This window comes from Candoia aspera, chromosome 1 (assembly GCF_035149785.1).
Source record: "Candoia aspera isolate rCanAsp1 chromosome 1, rCanAsp1.hap2, whole genome shotgun sequence".
NCBI classification, from domain to species: Eukaryota; Metazoa; Chordata; class Lepidosauria; order Squamata; family Boidae; genus Candoia; species Candoia aspera.
Window position 1 is genome coordinate 164743895 of NC_086153.1, and position 10447 is coordinate 164754341.

Here is a 10447-nt window from a genome sequence, read left to right on the forward strand (position 1 = left end):
ACTCTGGGTAGGGACAACAAATCTCAGCTCCATTCTGAACCTCCATAAAGCTCCATCCGCTTGTGATTCGTTTTGTCCAACCTTTGACAGTATTGCAGTAGCCACATCAACAAGAATAGAATTTCAAGATTCACATAAACCTGGTGGGGATGGGGATGGGGAATATTAGGTTCGCTGATCGGTAGATCTGCCCTCAAATCAGAGGGGTCCTGGAAGTCATCCAGTTCTCATTAAAAATATCCAAAGTATCCAAATTTCCTCTATTTCTATATTTTATTTCTAAGAAAGCCTTAGCTTTCTGCTATAGAATTACCCCCCTCCCCAATCTAAAAACATACCTTAAAAGATCTCTAATAGTCTTCAGTTATCCATCTGAACTAAATCCTTGTCAATGGGGCTCCTAACACATTCATTCTACCATAGGCAGAATACAGTTGCACACGTGGATTATGCCTGTTATGCCCATGCAGACCTCTTCCATGCACAAGAAGGGATGAGCAAATCTGACTATTTTGATTTGTTCAGTTTCTCATTTACACTAGGAGGTTGTTTGTTCTTGCCCCCTGATTTTCTGCTTAGCTAGAACTATTCACTCATGCAGCTGCTTCTGACTGTTGATGATCAGTAGGCATCTTTTTGTCAGGACTGTCTCTCAGCTTCTTCACGTTCTTGTGTGCCCAATGCTTGTGTAATCTGTCATACTACCCAGCCATCTTGTCTTTTGTCAGCCTCTTTTTCAATTGCCTTTGAACTTTCCAGGCATTGAGGTTTTCCCCAGTGACTTCAGTGGCTCTTGCCTTTGCATTATATGTCCAAAATATTTAAGCTTTAGCTTCATTGTTAGTGCTTCTGGTGAGCTTTCCATTCTCCTTGAGGTTTTCTCAACTCAACTTAGTGAGATTGAGTGGTTTTGGTTATTGGGGCCACCTGATTCCAGGGACTTAGCACTTTTAGTTCTGGATGGGGCTGCACTACGCCAAACAGAACCAGTGTGCAATTTGGGGGTCCTTCTGGACTCGTGACTCCTGTTTGAGGAACAGGTGGCAGCCTTGGCCAGGAGGACATTTGCACAACTTAGTGTTGTGTGCCAATTACACCCATTCCTTGTCCACGAGGCTCTGCTCACAGTCACTCATGCCTTGGTCACCTCCCAAATGGACTACTGCAATATGCTTTCCATGGGGCTGCCCTTAAAGAGCATCCAGAAGCTACAGCTGGTACAGAATGTAGTGGCATGGGAAGTGATATGCACTCCTTGATTTGATAATTTTTGAGCCTAGTAAAGTCTATTACCACTTCAACTTCTTCTCCACCTATTTGCATTGAACTGTTGACATATAACCTTAGTTTTAGGGTGGGGGGGAGGAATGACAGTGAACAGCACATTGGCATTTTTATTCTCTTCCTTCAGTGTCAACAAAAGATTTTCTCTTCCATGCTTCTAGCCACCAAAGTGCTAAATCAGCATATTTGAAGCAGTTGATTATTCTCCCAGAAATCTTAATTCCAATTTCTGTTTCTCCTAGTTCAGCAGTATTAATGATATATTCTATATATAAGTTAAATAAATAAGGGGACAGTATACAATTTTGGTACACTTCTTTCCCAATTTTGAACCATTTAGTTTCTGTATATTCCACTCTAGCTATTGCTTCCTGATCAGCACACAAACTTTTCAAATGATAGATGTGGAGGTCAGGTACACCCGTATCGTTAAAGCTTATCCACAGTTGTTGTGGACTGCACAGTCAAAAGCCTTTGTACAATCAACAGTTCTGGGGAGAAGTTCCTTGCCTTTTCTATTATCCATGGGATGTTAGCAATGTGATTTCATGTGTCCTTGCCCCTTCTGAATCTAGTTTGTACAACTGGCAGTTCTTGTTCCATGTATTGTTGAAGTCTGGATTGCAAAATCTTGAACATAGTTTTACTAACATAGGTTGTTGTTGTTTATTTGTTTAGTCGCTTCCGACTCTTCGTGACTTCATGGACCAGCCCACGCCAGAGCTTCCTGTCGGTCACTAACATAGGATATAAGTGCAATTATGTGTGAAGCCATTAGTGGACAGCTAGGACCACTGAATGGAGCAGAGCTTAATACAGTGAAAAGGCGCACACAGAAAAGAATATTATTTAAAATAGCATTAATGAGCACGTTAGAGAAATATAGGTTATTGATCTTACACACTTAGCTCACTCAAGCATAAAGAATTACACACTTAGACAAAGTAGGTTCAAAAGTAAGGGGGAAAAAAAGTCTTACTCATTTATTTGGTCCAGTTACATCCATTCAGGAAAAATGATTCTTGTTCTTCTTTCTTTCCCTAAGCTGAATTAACCCTTAGCCCTCATTGCTGCTAAAGGCTGTATGCAGAAATGGGGAACCTCCTGACTCTAGGCCCATGCATGGCCCCCAGATGGAAGGAGCAGCAGCAGCAGCATGCTTCCTTCTCAGATGGTAGAGGAAGGTAGGACCTGAGGAATGTGGGAGGGACAACAAACAGCCTCCTCCAGAAGTACATAGAGAATTGCATCCTAGAACGAACTCATCCACGTGCTAATGAGGCATGATTTGCTGGGACCTCCAACAATGTGGCAGTCTGAGCATCCTTTTGGTGTTGCCCATTTTGGAAGTGGAAAATAAAATGATCTTTTCTAGTTCCTTGAGCATGCTGTGTTTTCCATACCCACTTACAAATCAAATCTTTAACCACCACTTTAACTATATTGTCTTGTAAGATTTTAAGGAGCTCTGCTGATATTTCATTAAGTTCTGCAGCTTTTTGTTAGAAATATTTTCTGGGCCCATTTATCTTCATTTTCCAGAATTTCTGGCTCTAGGTGAACAATCAAAGTTTTATACATATCAATGTGGGACTCTCTTTTCTACAATTCTTCTTTATATCTTCTTTCTGCAGTAGACCTTTGCCTGGCATGCCTATTCTCAGCCTAAAGGTTTTCCTTGATTTCTGTAGTTTCCTTCAATAAATTTCTTGCCTTTCCCTTTGATTGTTATCTTCCCCGCTTTTTTGTATCGCTTATTTAGATTTTACATCTTGTCTCTTCTTGCTCTTCTTTAGAACTCAGTACTTAGTTGGCCAGATTTTCTTCTCTGTTGCCTTTTGCTTTCCTCCTTTCTTCAGCCCTTCTTGATGTGCTAGCAGAACCATTTTGCTTTTTTTGCTTTTAGCACTTCAGGACATTTTTAGCTGCTTCATCTTCAATGACATCATACATTTCAGTCTTTTAGGCACTCTATTGATCAAATCTAATCCATTAAATCTACACTTTGCCTTCGCCTCATAATCAGATGAAATTTTGCTGGGAGTGTATCTTTTTAGTCTGATGGGTTTACATCTGCTTTCTTTATTTTAAGTTGTAATTTTGGAAGAAGTGGATCTGACTTGCAGTCAGTGTCAGAATCCTGATTCTGATGACTGAATAAAGCTTCTTCATCTTTGCTTGCAGTTTACAGTTACTTTAATTTCAGTATTGTCAGTCTGTAATGTCCATGTGCAGAGTGTTATTTTAGGTTGTTGGGGAAAGGTATTTGATATAAAAATTGATTCTTCTCAGAAAACTCTATTAGTCTGTCTACTCCTTCATTTTGTACACTGAGGTCAATTTTTTCCATTATTCCAGATGCTATTTTACTTCCAGCTTTAGTGTTCCAGTCTCCTACAGTCAGCATGACATTTTTAAAAGTGTTGATCTACAAGGTATTGCAAGGTGTCACAGAACTGCTCAGCTTCCCCAGGGTTTGTGATCAGAGCATAGACTTGGATCACCAAAGTATTGATTGACTTGCCTTGGATTTGAATTGAAATAACTGAGCACTGATTTTGACTCCCTTTTGTTAATAATGATAGCTACTTCATTTCTTCAACCATTTTCTTGGCTGTAGTAGATCTCATACTGTGGAGTGACCTATTTGAGTCTACTCAGTTCACTGATTTCCAGAATGTCAGTGTTCAGTCTTAACATTTCTGCTCTGCCATCAAATTTACCTTGGTTCATGATGCTAACATTCCGTGTATCAATGGCATACAGATACCTCCAGTGTCAACCTTTCCTTTTGCCTTTGGCCATATTGGCAGCTGGACCGTCTTTCAGCTTTAAACCTACCACATCATAAGTAGCAGTGCTACTTGTACTTGCTCCTTTATCTTCTCCAGTTATTAGTTATTTTCCAGTGGGGTGGGGAATAAAGGTAATCTTCACACTGATATTGTCCTGGTTGTGAAAGTTCATTTTGTTTTCTTGGCAGAATACTGGGCTGGATTGCCATTCCTTCTCCTGGGGATTATATTTAGTCATCTATAACATTCCTGTCATGGGTGACTCTTCTAACAGTCTACACTGCCAGTGGTATAGATCATAGCTTCACTGAGTTGTACACAAGGTAACAATCCATGAAGGGATCTAGAACATTCATGAAGGGAGCTAGAACAGAACAATATTATTCTACTGCTGCTTGAAACATTCCTTGGTGAAATTTTCAATTTAGCCAATTTATTCATTTGACAAGTTTTTATTATTATTGTTATTATTATTATTATTATTTTGTTATAGATGCCAATTCGAGGAGACTCTCAGTTGTAAATGAAGGCCTAGCCCTATATGACATGCCTTGAGATATAGGAACTTTTTATTCCAAAAAGGTCATTATCGAATATAATGTAAACTGTTCTATATTTATATAACATGTTGTATATTTGTATTTACAAGAAAAGGAAAAATTAAATGCAATTGTTTCTGCTATCTGATCCCACCAGAGAAAATTCTCTTTGCACTGTATCAGATAACATCTAATTTATTACTAAGCGTTATATAATACTTGAGGACTGTAACTGATATGGGAATAGTTCTATCATCAGCCAAAAATATCTCTTCTTCTTCTTTTTTGGCTTTTAACCATAATGCCTAATGATACTTTTTAATGTACCAGACAGCATGCAATTATTATAAAACTGTGGATGGCCCAATAAAAGAGTTTTCTCTTTGGACTTTCTGTTTTGATTTTTTTTCCTTATGGCCCATATCACTATAGCTATAATTTCTAATTCGTTAAACTCAGGACATTGTTTCATAATATAAAACATTTTCAAGTTTTATATATAACCATTCAAATAAATGAATAAATGGTTTAATTATCATGATTTTCTCAAAGAGTGCATGGGCTTGCATTTTGAAGACTGCTTGAAGTGTTAAACCTTACACACAAACACACACACATACCCCTTCTAGCTTTAAGGAGCTCTTGGAAAAAAAATTGAATATGAAGCCAGTTAGTCCAGGATTATAGGGAATACATTACAAAATATCATTTTACAGCCCATTAAGTTTCATTCAAGCACTTTCAACAGTAGAGCTGTTGAGTTAATTCTATTATGAACACAATGATGCTTTGAATCACTCTCATAGTTCCCCTGGGATACTGTAAGAAGGACATCATAGTATTGATTATCTACTTTAGCATCTCAGGCTTAATTAAGAAAGGATGAAACAGGAAGGGAGTCACAAATTAGTAGTAATTATTGTTGTTTACATTTTGATCCTTTATGAAATCTGTGATGTATCTCCTCTTTACAGACCAGTAGAAAAGTTCTATGTGGTCCTCAACCAGAAGCGCTCCAGGTGTGCTCAGTGACATCGTGTTAACTGGAGTTCTGGGAATTGTAGTTCCAAAATATTGAGAGGACCAAACTGGAAAAGGCTGTGATATATATTGATGTGCTATGTATATACTTTTTTTTTAATCCATTCAATTGTGTCTGGTTCTCAGAGACTGCTTAGACAAGTCCCTGCAGTTTTCTTGGCAAGATTTTCAGAAGTGGTTTGCCATTGCCTCCCTCCTAGGGCTGAGAGAGAGTGACTGGCCCAAGATCACCCAGCTGTCTTTGTGCCTCAGGCAGGACTAGAACTCATGCTCTCCCCAATTCTAGCCTGGTGCCTTAACCACTACAACCAACTGGCTCTCTATGTATGTACGAGAATGAATCAAAATCTTCTCTAGGTGGACCTTTATCTCCCTGTTGCTCTTTTTCCCAGAGCAAACAGCCTAAGTTTGAATATATTTTAAAATGTGTACTTTGTGAAAATATAAAGATACATACATACTAAACCAGTATTTGCATATGTGTTTCTTCAGACATTTTCTTGCAGAGTAGAAAAAAAAGTTAATGTAGAGTTGAGACCAAGCAGACTTCAGCTGGCCTGGGTTGGTAGTAGAGTGATCTGGCTGCTCTTTACATAATTAATCTTTTCTTTCTGTGATAACCTGGTATATTAATCAGGTTTTTTGTTTAGTACCAAAGCTGTGCACTCTTGGAGCCCAGATCTGCTGAGAGTGATTTTCTCCTTATATAAATGTAATATCCTCCTGGTATGCCACATCTTCTAGTACTCTTAATTAAAGATCTGAAAAGCTTGTCCCTGCTGTATGTTTGAATATTACATCTGCAGATGACATATTGTAAAAACAGCTGGTTATTATAAGCCTACTGTGAATATTGCAGGTTGAATCAGAACAGATTCTGACCCAACCATCACTGACCTCTTATGTAAGTTTTAATTGCCCCCCAAATCCCATAGAATAATATACTAAAAGTGAAATTACATAAGAGCATGTTACATTCCTACTCATTTCTCTCTGCTTCTCTGAAGAAAGGCATTATGTCAGAATGAATATTTTTGTTCCTTGCAAAGGTTCAGATGTAGAACTCATATTAAGTTAAACTAATGTGAATGGCTCGCTCATTCATATTCTTGGTTTTACAAAACAATGAAGATATAATGCTTGCCAAAGACAAATAATAAAAGATTACACCAGTCATCTTCTTAGGAGCTCCTCATAGAGGGTAATTTACAACTTCAAGTTTATGGGAAGAGGAACTATGATTAAGCTCATGGGCGTCTTTTACCCTAATACTGCATAAAGATATTTCTTTCACCACAAGCAGTGGTAATAATATAATTAAATCTTCTGTAGACTGTGAGCTATAAATTATTAATACAAAGTTCAAGGAACAACCAAGTATTCAAAGGTCTCCTGAGTAGAGACAGATAAGTGAAATGTGATTTGAAATGCGATATAATAAGTGAACTATTTAAGGGGCATTTCTCCATCTTCCCATAACTTTCTGCAGGGATGTTGTTGGGGCTGGAGTTAGCTGCCATGCAGCTAAATAATTGAGATCCACTCAGATGTTCTCAACATTGCCACTTCATCCTATGGTTCAAGAGGAGACAGAGAAAAGAAATTAAGCAGAATCAGAAGTATCCCAAGCATAGAATTAGCACTCCATCTGTAGCAGGTAAATTCTTGATATATTCTATTGTTTATTTTATTTTATTTTATTTATTATTTTCCCCTATTCCATATGGAAGTCCATGGTATGGGTCAGTACATATATAACAATGGACTAGATGAGACATTTTCACCTAGCCATGACAGCAATAGTGGATGAAGAAGACCAATCTAACATTCATTGTTCAGATTTTTTCCCCCCACATCTCATGATTTGGGGGCCACACTATTTTTCTGAGAATTTGAGGATATTTACTTCTCCAAGATAAGATAACTAGAATTTCTCAATATAGTATGCTAACATTGGCTTAATACTGCAGAATGCTAGGAGAAGAAATAATACATACATATTTTTCTTATTTTACAAAACTTTAATTAAAAACCAGTTTATTATTTTCGTACAAAATTACACAAGCTAATAAACCTTGGCAAGATATAGAGAATAGTTTCTCTTTTTTTAACGACATAAATATAATAAAAAATTAAAATAATGAACAATATTCATCAGGTTATCATCCCTCCCCAACCTATCATTTCTAATATAAAATACATATTGGTCACCACACCTACTAATAATAATAGCCTATGTATGCTTATGTTAATATTTCAAAAGACAGGGGTCATACTTTACATTTACTAATCATTTTCAATGAATCAGACAACTAATGGTTACAATAAAACAATAACAGTAATATTGTTGTTATGACTCACATAAAATCATGTAAAGACATGTGTGTCAAATAGCATTAAAGTCAACGTAAGTCAGTTTTTCAAACAAGTGTCTTGCACTGAAGTGTGTCCTGGTTCCTGGGCTGGGCTGTGACTGGGGAGCATGCTGCTGCATCACGAAAGGTAAAGTTCACCCAAGTATCGCTGGATTCCCTTTTATCCACAAAATTATCCTGAAAAAGTAATGAATGCTGGTTCAGGGGTCCCATTCTCTGATGAAATGGATAGAGTTCCCCTGTGAATTTCATGGAAATGGATGCTAACAATCTCTGAAAGATTGTACCATTGACTTGAAGAAAGAAATTTCTGTTAGGAATACTTTTATATATTACCTTAAACTAGATATTAACCTTAATGACCCCCCCATGCTAGAATTCTTGAATAATCCCTATGGTTTAGATTCCCAAAACTACAAGTGACAATTTGGGGATGATGGTAGGTTATAGAAGACAAAAGAATTTGTTAATTGTATATTATGCAGTGCTTCCTCAAGTATAGCCTAACAGTTGTGCTGATCACAGTTTCCTTGTCTCAACCGTGAATCTGTCTGTCTTTCTGTCTATCATCTATATCCAAAAAAATTCTAATGCATTTTTTATTTCATTCAAATGAGCAATAGCATCTAATTCATACAGCTAAATGAACTGTGAATCTTGTTTTGCATAGCACTTTTGAGAATTTTGAAAAGAACAACGGAGTGAAGATTAAATAAATATGTTTTTAATGTATTGTGTCACAGTTAATTGCAGACATCTGGCAAATGGAAAACGCATTAAGGAGCTGTTCAAAGATGCCTAAAGAATTTCAATGAGAACTGATTGCTATGAAGAACCAGACTCACACAAGGATTGGAGCTCAGTTATCTATTGGCTTTTGAACTCACTTAAGATTCCAAAATGGTTTTCTTTTTTTAAAAAAAGTTTCAAAATGCATATTTTGAGAAAACATGCATTTAAATATACGTATTACTACACATTTTAAAAGAAGAAGAAGAAATTAATGCAGAAAATGGATGGAGTGAGTGAAAATAAGCAAAGGTGACAGCAGGCGAAAAACTACTGATTTCTCCATCCCAAACTAGGTTGCAGTGCAACCATGCAGCTTTTGGATTATCAGGTACTCCAAGCATATAGTTAGACATTTGCTTCTGCTTGTTTGATCCCTACAGATCCTTTCTGACACTGCCACTATGAATAAACTGACTTTCATCCTGAATTTAACTGAGCTTGGCTGAAAATAGTGATTACTGCCTATAGGGAATGAGTTAGTAAGACATTTAAAGATGGTGTGACTTGTTTTCCATGTAAAGGGTTTGTGCTTTCTGATGTGTTTCCCTCTTAATGTTGCTTAATATTATTCTAAATATACCTGATGGTTTATAGTTTTTTGGCACTTGCCTAGAAATTGTGATGAAAAACAGTATTTGATTCTCACATTTTTTAAATTTAAATTTTTTAAACTGAAGCTGCCAAGGCAGTTTATAAATGAAAAATAGAATAAAACAGAAAGAATTGCATAATATAAAAATAAGTAAGTCACATAAAATAAAGAAATGCAGAAAAAAAATCCATGAAGAAAACACAATGCCACCATCTCCAGGACAGTAATAAATTGCCATCCAAACAGGATCCAGCTTTCTACTCTCTGCAGGAATGTGTAAGATGGATGACAATGCCAGGGCAATCCTCCCTTCAAAGGCTATTCCAGAACCAGGGCACTGCAGCTGAAAGGCTAGGATTTCTTCTCAGGAGCTTCATACCCCAAGACAAGGGGCTAAAGAGCACAGCCTTTGCTGCTGAGCACAATCCATGATGAGGGGATGTTTTAGATAACCCACCCAAACCATTTACAATGTAACTCCTCAGACCTGGAATGGATCCAGAAACAGCAGTTGGAACCGTACTGGAATTTTAGATACTAACCAGGAAGTCAGAACTCAGTTTCTGAACATTTTCCAGTTGGTGCAGGGCAACAGTTAAAGTGCTGACCTGGAACTGAGAAGTCTTGAACGGAGTTCAAGTCCCCACTCAAATGTAATGTGCATTTGGTGACACTGAGCTAGTCACCAGCAAAGGACTTTGGGCTGCAGTGGAGTTGAAGAGGGCAGAAGAAAAGAAGATCAAAGGTTTTACTACCCCGAAGAAAGCCAGCTGCCAGCAAGACACGGGGGAGGGGGAGAGATTGACACCAATCTCAGTAAACTCTTCCTTAACAGTAAATTAGGAAATGGATAGAATAGTGCACTCACATTAAGCTCAAATCATAATCTACCTGTGGATAGATATAGATAATGTAGATGTACAGATGCTCAGAGATGCTTTAGCTGAAGTTGTGAGTATAGGAAAAGAATGTTCTTCTCTTGCAATTTAAGAGGCAAATGGCTGTGCTGGGAGGAGGGAGGAACCCACA